This window comes from Meriones unguiculatus, chromosome 11 (genome assembly GCF_030254825.1).
Source record: "Meriones unguiculatus strain TT.TT164.6M chromosome 11, Bangor_MerUng_6.1, whole genome shotgun sequence".
NCBI lineage: Eukaryota > Metazoa > Chordata > Mammalia > Rodentia > Muridae > Meriones > Meriones unguiculatus.
Window position 1 is genome coordinate 24,018,859 of NC_083359.1, and position 15,568 is coordinate 24,034,426.

Below are 15,568 nucleotides of genomic sequence, written 5' to 3' on the forward strand. Positions count from 1 at the left end.
AATGAGGGGTAATCAAAAATTATGGCTATCTGCTTTCTTCCTTAAACCATAAAGAAGCAGAGTGGTACAGAGGACACTTGACTTGGAGGCAAAGGGACTGATTTCTGACTCCAGTTCTAGAAGCCATATTCTAGAAAGCCACTTCATTAACTGCCCCTCCCAAACTTTTTCTTTCATGATGTTGAGACTTTTTATCTCACCTGTAGACTCACTGGGAGAAAAAAGTAAGACGCTGTGTGAGAGAATGGTTTGGAAACTCTTATTCTACCTGTGTGATGGATAGATCTTGTCAATTTAAATGGGCCTAAATTGCCTTGGAGACACACCTCTTGAGTGTGTCTTTGAGTTTCCAGAGAGGTTTGACTGAGGAGACAAGACCATCCTGAATGTGGATCTTATAATCTCATCGCCAGGGTCCCAAGCTGAATAAAAAGAAAAAAGAGAAAGACGTGAGTACCAGCACTCATCTCTCTTGCTTCTTCATTTCAGATACAATATTACTGCCTGCCAAAAGCTCCTGCTGCCGTATGTTCATCACCACGGCTGACTGTATCCCTTCAAACTGTGAGCACAAATAAACTCTTTCTTAAGTTTTTCTTTGTCAGATATTTTGTCACCGCAGTAAGAAAAGTCACTAACGAAGCCTGAAGTTATTGTCATTGTTTATTATTTTTCCAGACAGAACACCCACTCACGTATCAAAGGTGATCAATAGATATCTATGAATTGTCTGGCCTATGACTTGCTCTGAGTACTTATCCAAAATCTTATATAAGTGAACAGCTTGGGCAATGTGTTCATTCAACATTGCAACAGAAGATTCCAGGAACTTATGAAGCAAGCTGTCAGTCTCATGTCGGGTCTCAGTTTAAATATTGTTCTGTCAGGAAAATGTTCATGGGTAAGCCTAGCTCCCTAAATGGGCAGAGACTACAAAATGCTTTAAAACATTATCTCAGCAGCCCAGGAACACCATTAGGCAGGCACCATGGGCATTTCTTTTTTTTTCCCCCCACTGGATGGACATGCAACATAATAGGAAACTAAGAAATATTTGTCCAATGATTGAGTAAATTCATAGAATTAATGTAACAAGGTCTAGTGAACTGGAAAAATCACATCTATTTTCCCATTTTTGTTCTTCTAACTTCTTTTCCCCAACCCTCTAGCAACTGAATTCTTCTGGAATTCTGCTGAATAGAGAAGTTGACTAAATGTATCCATTTAAAGACATACAATCAATGACTATCTTAAAATAAAATCAACTCATTCTGAGCTATATATAAGAAATATCTTAAAGTACAAAAAAAAAGTCTCAAGGCTGTGTAATAACTTCTAGAATATGCATTCCAGATTTCACAAACGTGTGCACCATGGCAGGTCCTAATGCTTCTCTCTGTTTGGAAACTATGACAGAACTGAGTAGCCTTTCCTGCAAACATATCCATGACTCAGACAAAGATCGTATTAGAGGGGTTCAGAGGAAGAAGGAGGATTTAGTGGCAAGTTACTCCTTCTTCATACCTTCTCCCATCACGAATCTCATTTGCATAATGCAGCTTTTAGTGAAATTGAAATGAGTCAGCATGAAGGAAGACAAACTGAAATATGACTTCCATACTAAAGCTAATTACTTCTCTTTCCATTAAAATAATAATAACAACAACAAAATAGAGGCCAGTATAGACAGAGATCGTAAATACCTGTCAGGTTCAGAATTCTTTCTTTCTTTTTAATAGTGGGGAAACATACATACAATTTACCATCTTGGCCATTTTTAAAGCATACAATTCAGTACTGCTACATACAACCACATACTTGTGAACTGATGTCCAGACCTCTTTTCTTCTTATAAAACTAACTTCTGCATCCATTAAACAAAGGAACTCTCTATCCCCACCCCACCCTCAGCAACCACCATTCTACTTTCAGTCTTTGTGGAGTTGACTACTCCAGGTACCTCACATGAGTGCAACCACATGCTGTTTGCATTTTGTGTGTGTGTGTGTGACTGGCTTATTTTATGTGGCATGGCATCCTCAAAGTTCAGCCATGTTATAATACATTTCAGTGTTTCCTTGCTTTTTTTAGACAGAATAACATCTTTTTTTTTTTTAATAACATCTTTTTAAAAACTACATACCACCTTTCATCTTGCCTGTTCATCCATTATTGGTCATTTGGGTTATATCTTCACATTAGCTATGATAAAAGGTGTAAATATCTCTTTGGAATCCAAAACATTATATAATCCTAACAAAATCTAACATCCCTTCGGGGTGTGAAAACCCTGGAGAGACTAGGAATGAAAAAAACATATCTCAGCATACTAGAGTGTCAAAGACCAGTTTCAACATTTTAATGGAGGCAAACTGAGTCAGGCCATGGATCCTGAGGCTGGCTGCCTGGCTGGTAAACTTGCAGACTTTTTCTGAGGGTGATTTTCCAGGGCCGGGACTGGTAGCTTCTGCTGATAGTGGCGAACTGAAGGGCCAGAATTAAATTGCTGGTGACAGGCCAGTGCTGATAGCTTCCTGGCAGGGGCTTACAGCTACGATATAAGTGGGGGTGGGGAGGTAGGGCTGTTAGCTCCTAGCAGGGGATTCCACTGATTATGGCAAGCTTCTAAGAAAAAAAGAAAGAAGAAAAGAAGAAGAGAAAAAAAATCACACACACACACACATGCACACACGCGCACACACACGTAGGCACACACTCTTTTTGTTGTTGTTGTTTTGTTTTTTTCTTCTACATTTATTTTATTTTGTTTTTTATTTTTATTATTAGTAACATTTTATTAACTCTGTATCCCAGCTGTATCCCGCTCCCTCATTCCCTCTCAATCCCACCCTCCCTCCCTCATCTCCTCCCTGCCCCTTTCCAAGTCCCCTAATAGGGGAGGACCTCCTCCCCTTTCATCTGACCCTGTTTTATCAGGTATCTTCAGGACTGGCTGCAAAGTCCTCCTCTGAGGCCTAGCAGGGCTGCTCCTCCCTTGGGGGGCAGAGAGGTCAAAGAGCCTGCCATTAAGTTCATGTCAGAAATAGTCCCTGTTCCCCTTACTAGGGAAACCCACCTGGTTACTGAGCTACCACAGGCTACATCCAAGCAGAGGTTCTAGGTCCTTGATTGGAGTATCAGTCTCAGAAAAGACCCCTGTGCCCAGATATATTTGGTCCTTGTAGAGCTCTTATCCTCTCCACAACATACTAACTCCCCCTTCTTTCATATGCTTCCCTGCACTCTGCAGAAGGTTTGGTCATGAGTCTCGGCATCTGCTTTGATACACTGCTAGGTAGAGTCTTTCAGAGGCCCTCTGCGGTAGGCTCCTGTGCTGTTACTTGTTTTCGCCTACGTCCAATCAGGCACACACTCTTGATGATGAAGTAAGACAGACTCCAGAAATAAGATACGTTCCAACAAGCTTCTTCTTTACTTTTTTTTTTTTTTTAAATCTAGCTTCTCTTACAGGCTTCTTCTGTTTTACACATGCATATACACATACATACATTCATACACACATACATACATGCTCACAAGCATGCATACACATTCACATATTGGATGGGTGAAGTAAACTTCAAAGAGTGAGGTCCAGCCCAACCTTACACACACACCTTGGTGGGTAGAACACACTCCAAGGAGCAAGTTCCACACCACACTTCTACTTTTTTCCCCCCAGCTTCCATATCCCAGGAAAATCTCTCAAGCAGTACAAAGATCACAACGCGGCTACTTTCTACTTTTCTTTAAATGAATGGCTACAATGAGTGTATGTAAGAAAAACATGTCCCCCGACACCTTCACTCGATCAAATGTGTTACGTATTATGGGTGGAAAAACAAATACATCAAACAAGTTATTTCCAGGAACCGATACACACTTACTTGTAAGTAATTGACTTGTAATAAATTAACAAGGTGAGCAAGCAAGGAAATTCCTCAGCCAGCTTTTCTTTACTGGCGGGCTGCAGTTTTCGGTTACAAAGAAAGAATTAATGATCTTTTTAAAAAGTAATCTTGATTTGCATTTCCCTGATGACTAAGGACTTTGAGCATTTCTTTAAGTGTTTCTCTGCCATTCTATATTCCTGTATTGAGAATTCTTTGTTTACCTCTGTACCCCATTTTTTAATTGTATTATTTGTTTTGTTGCTTTTTAGCTTCTTGAGTTCTTTATATATTATGGATCCTAGCCCTCTGTCAGATATAGGGTTGGTGAAGATCCTTTCCCAGTGTGTAGGCTGTCTTTTTGTTCTGATGACAGTGTCCTTTGCTTTACAGAAGCTTTTCATTTTCATGAGGTCCCATTTATTGATTGTTGATCTTAGAGCCTGTGCTGTTGGTGTTCTGTTCAGGAAGTTGTCTCCTATGCCAATGAGGTCAAGGCTCTTTCCCACTTTTTCTTCTAACAGGTTTAGTGTGTCTGGTTTTATGTTGAGGTCTTGATCTATTTGGACTTTAATTTTGTGCAGGGTTATAAGTATGGATCTATTTGCATTTTTCTACATGTAGACATCCAGTTAGCCTAGCACCATTTGTTGAAGATTCTGTCTTTTTTTTTCCATTGTATGGTTTTGGCTTCTTTGTACAATCACTTTGGAAATCCATCTGGTGCTTTCTCAGACAATTAGGAATAGTGCTACCTCAAGATCCAGCTATACCACTCCTAGGCATATATCCAAAATATGCTCAAGTATACAGCAAGGACATTTGCTCAACCATGTTCATAGCAGCTTTATTCATAATAGCCAGAATATCGAAACAACCCAGATGTCCCTCAATGGAGGAATAGAAACAGAAAGTGTGGTACATTTACACAATGGAATACTACTCAGCAATTAAAAACAAAGAAATCATGAAGTTTGCAGGCAAATGGTGGGAACTAGAAAAGATCATCCTGAGTGAGGTATCCCAGAAGCAGAAAGACATAGATGGTATAAACTGACTTACAAGTGGATATTAGACATATAGGATAAACATACTAAAATCTATACACCAAAAGAAGCTAAGCAAGAAGGAAGACCCTGGGTAAGATGATTAATCCTCATTCAGAAAGGCGAATAGGATGGACATCAGAAGAGGGAGAAAAGGGAACAGGACAGAAGCCTACCACAGGGAGCCTTTGAAAGACTCTACCCAGTAGGGTATCAAAGCAGATGCTGAGACTCACAGCCAAATTTTGAGCAGAGAGTGCAGGGAACCTTTTGAAAGAAGGGGAGATACAAAGAAGGGGCAGGAGTACCACAAGGAGAGCAACAGAACCAAAATATCTGGGCACAAGGGTCTTTTCTGAGACTGATACTCCAACCAAGGACCCTGAACAGATGTAGCCCATGGCAGCTCAGTGTCCAAGTGGGTACCTTAGTAAGGGGAACAGGGACTGTCTCTGACATGAACTCAGTGGCTGGTTCTTTGATTACCTCCCCCTGAGGTGGGAGCAGCCTTACCAGGCCACAGAGAAAGACAATGAAGACAGTCCTGATGAGACCTGATAGGCTAGGGTCAGATGGAAGGGGAGGAGGACCTCCCCTATCAGTGGACTTGGGGAGGGGCATGAGAGGAGATGAGGGATACAAAGTGAATAAACTGTAATTAATAAAAAAAATAAATTTTAAGAAGTAATCTTATAAAAATCTTAAAAGAATCACAAATCTAAACTTATATAAAAAACAATCAGCTATCTCTACTTAAAATCTTTAAGGTGCATACCTACTCATTAATAATCTTTATTAAATCATATCAGGAAGTTGAGGGCAAAAACAAGTACAAGGAAATCAATTGTTGTCTCAGTCACCAGCTCAGCTTCAGTGAGAGAGTCATGTCAGCTAGAGCTAATTGGGGTATTGTTCTCATTCACCAACCTCAATAAGACCCTGGCTTTACTATTAAGAGTGTAGTTTCCTGAACTTCAAACTTTTCTCTAAGATTTTCTACATCAGAGCCATTAACAAAAGCATCTTTACCTAACCTTGCTAAACAATCTATTTTTCCAAATTCTTTCTAAGGGTAGCAGCCATTGCTAACAATCTACATCTGTAGGTTCTTTTCAAGGGTGATGGTTAAATCATTAATCTGCTCCGGTAGCAATGCCTGAATGAGATCAAGCATTGTTATTTGTAGGTGCCAGATATACTGCCCAGTGAGAGGCTGGACACTCCCTCAGACTTTTTGCACAATTTATGTATTAGGAAGATTATGAGGACCACCAGGATAGCAAGCAGAGCTACGCTTTGTAACAGCATAAAGTCCTCAGGACACATAGTTCTTGGGGCCATGTCACACCCATCATGGCTCTGCCAACTGGTGGGACACATTCCATGAGGTCTAGAGCTGTTTTGCTATTGCTCCTGCCTGGCTTCCAACATGAAAGGCTAGCGATCTATGATGATTCTACTGCCATCATAATGTTAAATGGAGAAAAATAAAATCAAGCATTCCCACTAAGATCAGGAACAAGACAGGTGTCTATCTTCACCACTCCTATTCAATAAAGTACTTAGAGATCTACCTAAAGCCAAAAGAAAAAGAGGGGGCTGGAGAGATGGCTCGGCTGGTAAGAACACTGTCTGCTCTTCCTAGAGGTCCTGAGTTCAATTCCCAGCAACCACAGGTGGCTCACAATCATCTATACTGGAATCTGACGCCCTCGCCTACCATGCAGGTATTCCTGAAAATAGAGCACTCATTCATAAAATAAATAAATTCAATCTTTTTAAAAAAATTGTAAAAGACAAAGAAGGGGGGTGCAAACAGGAAAGGAACAAGTCAAAGTATTCCTGTCTATATATGACATGATTTTATATCCGAGAGACCTCAAAGACTTTACAACAAAAACTACTAAAGCTCATAAACTGTTTTAAAAAAAAAAGTGGCATACCCAAATAGTCCTTCTAAGGAGAAAAATACCAGGGAAAAAAAATCCCATTCACAATTAGCCAACAAACAAACAACAAACAAATGAAAGATCTTGGTATAAACCTAACCAAGGAAGCAAACGATCTATACAACAAAAATTTTAGTGGGATGGTGGTGGCACCTGCCTTTCATCCCAGCACTTGGGAAGCAGAGGCAGGTAGATCTTTGAATTGAGTCCAGCCTGGTCTACAGAGTGAGTTTCAGGACACCCCAGGGCTACACAAAGAAAGCTTGTCTCTTGGCTGGGGAGGGGGGAGAAAAAAAGAAAATTTAAAACACTGAAGAAAGATACTGGTTTTTGACTCTTTTGAGCATAAACCCCCAAAAGTAGAATAGTTAGATCACACAATAACTCTGGTTGGTTGGTTCATTGGGTGCTGAATTGGTTTGTTTTTTCTTTTTTAAGATACATTTATTTATAATGTACACAATGTTGTGCCTGCACGCATACCTGCTAACCATAAGAGGGCACCAGATCTCATTATAGGTGGTTGTGAGCCACCATGTGGTTGCTGGGAATTGAACTCAAGACCTCTGAAGAGCAGACAGTGTTCTTAACCTCCAAGTCATCTCTCCAGCCCCCCTGTGTGCTGAGTTTTACAAGGCAATTTTATGAGTTCATAGAGACTTGGGGCTTACTTATCCTCCCTCAGAATTCTTCCAGGTAGGTTCTTACTTAGCTTAGTGAGTGGGTCCTCCAGCACACACCCATTTGAGAATAGGTATCATCTAGTTTGAATTCAGTCAAACCCTAGAGATCCACTAAGTCTCCCAGCTTCCTGTGTAGCAGAAAGGCACCTGTAATGATCTTTTTTAAAACTCTAGTTTATTTGGGGTATTTAGGCCTCTACTTCCCTTCCACCAACCCTCAACTTTAAGTAGAAGAGAGAAAATGTTAGTGGGTAGAGGGGTCCAGACTCCTTTGCTTCTCCTGGCTACTTAGGGTCAAAGCATTCTTTTAGGGCTTTATACCAATCTCTGCCAACCCCAGGCGCAGCTAGCAGTTTCCTCTATTCCATTGTACCCCAAAGCATTTCCCCCATCTGCTCCAAACCGCCACATTATCTCTGGTCTCTCCAACTGTCCAAACTTCTTCACACCACAGGCCAACACCAAACGCCACACAGAAAACCACACTGTCTCTTTCTCAGCTCCATATTTATACTCTGAGTCCTAAACCACGCCCCTCTCCATGCCAACTGTGGAAGGCCTTTACCAGCTGGCAAAAGCCATGCTCTAAACAACACAATTAACAGGTGTGGACAAACTATAGCCCAACTAAAATCCCACACTTGGGATTAAAACAAGAACATATTTATGTAACACACAAAGAAACCAAAACTTCTATTATATTCCTGTTTGTTTTACTATTCCACAAGCTATTGTAAAAAAACTTGTACATAGTTGATACAGGAGAAGAATGACTTTCAACATGGAGGCTGGAGTATGAATTCAGATGCTGTATCTTGAATATTTGGCTCAGTATCAAGTAATGTGATAGATGGTAGCTGATGGAGAAAACAGTTTGACACTACAAGGGTAGCTTGATCCCTATTTTTTGGTTTGTTTGTTTGCTTTTTCCCTTGCAAAAGGGTTGCTCTGGGAATAAAGAGAGAACTTTGCTGGCCATGGCGACACATGCCTTGTATCCCAGCTCTCAGGAGGCCAAGGCAGGCAGCTCTACCTAGGAAGTTTTAGGCTAGTCAGGGCTGCATAATGAGATTCTGTCACCTGCTCCCACTCCCCAAAACAGGAGAGCTAACCTATGAAGGGTTATTACACAGCATCACACAGCACTTGGAAGTGCTCAGTAGAAGGCCGTTGCTGTCATTTGTGTCATCGCTGGGTTGTGACTCATCTTAACTTGGCAAGTGAAACCTGAAACACTATTTGTCCATTGTGTTTTCTGTTTAGTGCATGCACTGACGTGTACCCATCAAACTACTGACTGATCCTTTATCCACATCGTTGGTAGATCCCACACTCTTTCATTTGCTTTGATGACTTGACCTCTGATTTCACAGCCCTAGTCTGTGACTACAATGCTACTGAAACTTTTACTTCTGCCCCAGCACAGACCATGCCTTCTGCTGAAGGGCTTGCAGTAGGAGACCAGGGTTGGTCTCTCCTTCTGCCCCCACTCACCCAACTAGAGTGAAGGTAGGATACCTGGGCTGGTTCTGAGATTCTCTATATCAATGCTCCCTTTTCAAGACATGATTTCTGTGGAGGCTTGGGTTGCAAGGGAAGCAGAACCCTCTTCAGGTGTTGGCCTTTGGCTTTTGGCATTTAGGCTAGAAAATGCATGCTGAAGTTGCTGTGCTGGGACATTTTCATCCCACCCTCCACTGCTATCCAGGTTTCTTGGGTGTAAGAATAGCTTTAGGTTGCTTTGGCCCTGCCAGCTGTATGTCACCAACTTCATCTAAGCTTTCTCAGGGCTCACATAGGCTACTCCTAGTTTCCGATGTCCCCTCTAACCTCTGAGACCCCTACTGAACCTACCATGACATTTCCTGGGATTCATGGGCTGTGAGGGAAGGCAGTGAGGTAATCCTACTCTGTCTTTTGGCATCCATACCTTTCTCCTCCTTTGGTCCAGCTACTCAAGAGAACTGTAAGTGTGATACCACTGGTAAGGCTCCAACACTCATATACTTCACCCAAACTCAGGAGACCCATGGAGAGATGGAGTCTCCCACGCTCTATGGGTGAGTCTCCCGGTACCTTCTTTTGTAATGATAATACCAGGAAAATGCAGCAAAGTCCAAGATTCATTGGGGGAAGTAAGAGGACTGTTCCCCCCCCCCCTCTTAGCTTCCCTAGGAGCCTCAACAACACAGCACCACCTGATACTGCACTGGGGGACAGGAGTAAGGCAGGTGACAAAGGCAAAGAGTGCACAGAGGCAAAAGAGGATCATTTTACCAAAAAGTCCTAACACATTTGGTTTCCTTCCTTTCCCTCTCTCTTCTGCTTTTATAGATGGTCTGTGCATGACTCAAGGTAACTGACTTTCCACTAGCTAAACTAACTAACTACCTAGCTAACTAACTAACTAACTAACTAACTAACTAACTAACTCATTATGCACCAACATCTACCACTGATGGATACTTCCAACCTGTCCAGTAAGGCAGTAGCTTGCAGAAAGGTGTTTTTACCACCTTACCCCAGGGCTGCCTGTATGATTATGCCAAGAGTGAAGGTACAGGAGGCTAAAGCAGGCACAGAGGTAAGAGTACGAATGTGAAATGAAAGGGCTGGTGTTTCTGAAAAATGGACAAGGCGTGGTTAAGCATCTCAGATATTATACTGATTGGTTTGCAAGACTATCAGGGTAACAAAGCTGAAACCATTCACATGTAATGCAGACAAAGCCAGAAGTCTGAAGGCATGGAGAGAACTTTCAGAACACACTAAAATTAGAACAGACACATGTGGTTCTGGAGATGATGAAAGAACCCAGTTTGATATTAGAGGTGATGATGAAGACACTGATGACATAAAATTCTCTACACTATGTTGAAAGTTTTCTGAGGTCATTTTACATTTGTGGTTTTGCTATCATTTAGCTACAGCAAAACTTATTGCTTATCTAAAAGCATTAATTTTCATTTAAAAATAATCTTTGAAAACTACATGTTAATACTTTGTTCTTCTAGTGTAATAGAATTTAGGATGAAAACATTATAATAGGCCCTGTTAAAAGAAAGAAAGATAAAAGCCTTTCTATCTTTGAGTACTTCATTTCTGGAAAATGAATGTTTGGAATTAATTGTTTGTTTTGTAGCCAATACAGATTATGGTAAGCCCCAATTCCAGCAAATCTGCTTGCCCACTTTATTTTCCAATTACTAGGTACTCTTTGGAGATTTTTTTTTCTGTCAAATTTAAAGACAGCATAAATCCACATGTGGGGCCAAAGAAAATGGGGCTATTTTCCATATTTACATAGGCAAATTGTTTCTGTAATAACATCATATCTTATACATTTATTTTCTCATTTACATCACCTTCATCTAAACATATCAAACATGAAGCTTTTAATGGGCAGCAATTTTGGGTGGGTAAAATTAGAGTTTGCAGAAACTGAACACTAAGTGTTAATCAGTTACCTTAACATTACAGATAGTGATGTGACATGCTAGTTGAGAGTATTTTTACTTGATGTTTACTTTTCTAAGGCACACCTAAAGATAAGAAATGAAAAGAAGATGAGAAATAAATATGTTGTTTTAATATTACTTAGAGAACCTTTTGAATACAGTTTTTTAAAGTTTTAAAAAGATTTTGTTTTATGTGCATGTGTGTAGAGTCTGAATATATGTGTGGGGGTCTGAATGTGTGTGTGTGTGTGTGTGTATGCATGCACCACATGTGTGCAAGTGCCCACAAAAGCTAGAAGACATTGCTCTTTCCCCTAGAGCTGGATTGACAGGTGCCTGTGACCTGCTGCATGGATGCTGGGAACTGAGTCTGGGTCCTCTGCAAAAGCAGAAAGTACTCTTAACCACTGAGCCATCTCTCCAGCCCTGCACCCATTTTTAACCATGCATTTGTATGTATATGTATATGTGGCTGGGGTTGGGTGGACCTGTGTGCCATGATGTGCATGTGTAGATCAGAGGACAGTTTGGGACAGTTGGCTCTCACCTCCCACCAGGTGGTGTTCCAAGATTCTAACTCGAGTCGCCAGGCTCGGTGACAAGCACCTTTTCCTGCCTGGCCATCTTGCCAGCCCAAGATGGCTAAGACGGCTTTTAATGATGCGTTAAATATTTTACACTTTGCAAAATAGGTTGCTCAAAGCAGCGCTGTTTTATTTTCAGTGCCATCTGCTATGACTCTCAATTTTGTTCTTTACAGATGATGAAACAGCAATGTAAAAACAAATACCATTTTATTTTAAATAATAAATTCTGGAAGCCTTTCTCAAAATAAGCTGAGGTTAAGGAAAAATAAGGCAAATCTTAATGAAAAAGTAGTTTCTGAATGGAAGAGTCTTAGAAATAGAAATATAACAAAAACATGTTGGCATTTAAAAAAAAAAAAACTTTAGAAAGAAAATCTCATTGTTGGAGACAGCGAGGCGCCAGGCTAAAAAAAAACCTGCATGTCCTGGCCTTTTCTGAAGATAAGAAAGACCAGAAATATGTAAGCAGAATTTGTGCCACTTTAGTGAAAGAGAAATGATTCATCGAGAGGTACGGCCTCTTGCTGCCTTTTCCTTTCCTCTGCCTGTCTGGAATACAGATGCCATGGTCGGAGCTCCGACCACTGAAGACAGAAGCCGCATACCAAAGGTGGAGGTCCCAGCCTCGGAGGGAGATGTGCACAGCGCGTGATTATTTGTTTGCCGTGTGCTTAGTTCACAGTCAAGCACTGAGCAGATGCTTAATGGATGGACTAGGGGACATCCATTGGGACTTTAAAGTATGTTGGGAGGAAGGGACACCATTTTTCTATACGTGCACATAGAAAAGATGAGAAGCTAACACAGTGCCTATATATCCCTATAACAACCACGAGAATCAGTAATTGTCAACATTCTGCCACTTTTGCCTTTTCTTGTTGACCTTGCCAAATACTTCGAATATCTTCTAAATTTAGTCAGACTCCTGTCTCAAGACGTAGCTGTTATCTTCCATAATTCCCTACTTTTTTTTTTTTTTTTCTTACTTGAGACAGGGTTTCTCTGTGCAGCCCTGGGTGTCCTGGAATTCACTCTGCAGACCAGACTTGCCTGGAACTCACAGATCCGCCTGCCTCTGCTTCCCAAGTGCTGGAATTAAAGGCGAGCACCACCACCGTCCACTGTAATTCCCTACCTCTGATTACTGAACATTTCCGGTAGATCGAATTCCTGTTCCAAATTCTTTACTTCCGCCTTCTGTGTAAGCGGATAATACTCCCCTGCTGAACACTCTTTGCAGGAGGCTAGACTGTTTCAGCACATACAGGGTAAGCGTTAAGATGCTGCTAAGAACGGGGGACTGAGTACCCATTCTTCAGCCCTGAACAAAGCAGCGATAATATTGGCTCCAAGGCGCAGGAGAGATCATGGATGAGTAGGCAGAACAGAAGACAATGTTGTGAAACGTTGTCGCGATAATGGGGTGGCCACTGCAGTCATGAACATGCGCAGCTGTGGCTGACACGCATGAGACCCGTGCCAAGAGAAACAAAATCTGAACGTAGGGGCAGGAGGCTAGTTTGGGAAGAACTGGGTCATGAGGGGTGTGAGGTAGATAAAGACGATAATGGGGAGTGAATATGATCATAAAACACTGTATGTATATGAAATGGACAAAAAGAAAAATATTAATTAGCAGCAAAAAGACGCTGCGCCACCCACTGGTGAAACTTCTCAAATCACTTCCTGGATTTTGCATCGAGGCAATTTGGGGGTCAATATGCCTCTCTGGAGAAAAAGCAGTGGCGAGCAAGAAATAAGCTCGATTAGACATTGGTTATTAAACACTGTTTGTCATTAGACTCCCCCCGCCCCATGTGTTTAAAGCGGTTTTGAAGATAAGACTGAGTCAACATTTGCACATTGTGTTTGGGTTGACGTTGAAGTCCCTTTCAATCTGCAACGGCATACCGGTTGGGTTTTTTGTCAGCTTGACACAAATTGGGAGAAAGGCAACCTCAGCTGAAGAACTGTCTCAATCAGAGTGGCCTTTGAGCCCATCTGTGGGGAGATTTCTTGATTAATGGTTGATTCGGGAAAGCCTAGCCCACTACGGACAGTGCCACCCCGGGCAGGTGGTCCTGGACTGTAAAAGAAGGGAAACCGAACCAGGCATAGTGGCTTATGCCTTTAACCCCAGCACTCAAGAAGCAGAGGAGGGAGGCTCTCTGTGAGTTCGAGGCCAGCCTGGTCTACAGAATGAATTTCAGTTTCAGGGCAGCTGTAACTACATAATGAGACCATTTTTTAAAAAAAGAAAAAGAAAGAAAGAAAGAAAGAAAGAAAGAAAGAAAGAAAGAAAGAAAGAAAGGAAGGAAGGAAGGAAGGAAGGAAGGAAGGAAGGAAGGAAGGAAGGAAGGAAGGAAGGAAGGAAGGAAGGAAGGAAGGAAGGAAAGAAAGAAGAAGGAAGCAAACTGAGCAGCAAGCCAGCTTTCCATGTCAGTCCCTGCCTCCAACTGCTGCTTTTGTTTTTCCTCTCATATTCGTGCTCTAAAAAAGTATGTGTAAGCCAGTGGCATACGCCTTTAATCCCAGCACTCAGTAGGCAGAGGCAGATGAATCTCTGTGAGTTCGAGGCCAGCCTGATCTACAGAGTGAGTTCCAGGACATCCAAGGCTACAAAGAGAAACCCTGTCTCAAACAACAACAACAACAACAACAAAAAGTGTAAAAGGAGGAAATAATATGGGAAGAAATGGGATCAAGTAGAAAATGTGTGAAGAACAGAAGAGGATAATGGGGAATGAGTATATTATATGCATGTATGAAATGAAACCATTATTCCATTATTTTGTGCAACTGCCACACACTAATAAAAATATTCATAAGACAAATACAGTACAGCATCGGTGCATCACTAGTTGCCTGACTTCCTAGAAACTCCCATGGTGACTCCTACCTCATTCTGCCTCCTGGCAGACACCAGGAAAGTAAATACAAAGTTGAAGTTCAAATCTCAAAACAATGGAACACCCCAGAACTGCCACAAACCATGACTGATGGAAAGAAAGTGGGAGTTTCCTGGGCAAGTCAACACTAGGACTTGGTGACTATCTCCACCCAGGCCTATGCAGTATACCCACCCAATGCTGTGCTGACTTACCCTAGTGTACACACTGCTTTCATCTATGGTTTGTTTGTTTGTTAAGTTTTTAAGTCTTTCAAGAGATGTAAGAGGTGTGGTACAGCTGGCTTCTGGGTAAAGAGCATGTGCTGCTCTTTCAGAAGGCTGGGGTTCAATTCCCACCATCCACATCTGGGATCTCCCAAGGACCGTTAGCTCTACCTCTAAGGGTTCTCACACCCTCTTATGGTCTCCTTGGGTACACAAGAACACACAAGTAATAAAGAAAGCAAACGTCTTTTAGAAGATGCAAAGAAAAGGGGCTGGAGAGATGGCTCAGGGGTCAAGAGCACTGGCCGTTCTTCCAAAGATCCTCAGTTCAATTCCCAGCAACCACATGGTGGCTCTTAACCATCTACAGTGAGATCTGGTGCCCTCTTCTGGCGTGCAGGCAGACAGGCAGAACACTATAAATAATAAATAAATCTAAAAAAAAAAAAAGATGCAAAGAAAAACTTACTTAAAAGAAAGAAAACACACTATTGCCTCAATCCTACTTGAAAAGGTTCTGTGAGCAGCCTGGGACCTGGCAATTCAAAAGTATCCTTCGATTTTAACATGTGGGGAAGACTGTGGCCCATTGGCTTAATACTTGAGTCAATTATAAGCTACCCTCTTGTGTCTGTCATGTGGCACTGACCAGGATCTCCAGTGGCTGTAGGCTTTAGCAAAATCAACAGCACTCTCTTGGAGCCTAGGTGAAGGTGGGAAGCACTCTTGTTTGTGACTCTGTTTTTTTTTCTTTGTGACGAGCAAATGCTCTGTGGGACAACACCACCAGATTTGGGAAATACAGTGTTTTTCACAAATTATATAAATCATGGTTTTAGT